This window comes from Notolepis coatsorum (genome assembly GCF_963971535.1).
Source record: "Notolepis coatsorum genome assembly, chromosome: 10".
NCBI classification, from domain to species: Eukaryota; Metazoa; Chordata; class Actinopteri; order Aulopiformes; family Paralepididae; genus Notolepis; species Notolepis coatsorum.
In genome coordinates, this window is record NC_140174.1 from 17,105,190 (window position 1) to 17,105,417 (window position 228).

The window sequence follows — 228 nt, forward strand, 5'->3', positions numbered from 1 at the left end:
GTTTACTTATCGTGTCGTCGTTTAACCCAGTTGGCATCAGGTCACTGCAGGTCAATGAAATGTCACATTTGTTACAATTCTGCTCTTGAGCCTCTTGTCCAAGACGAGTGAGAAAGGTTACAGTGCCCTATAATGATTGTATGTCGCCCTCTGGTGGTTATTGAAAGATCTGCAGTGTATATACCGTCAACAGCCACAGGAGTAGGGTCATGAGTGAAATGGCCCACA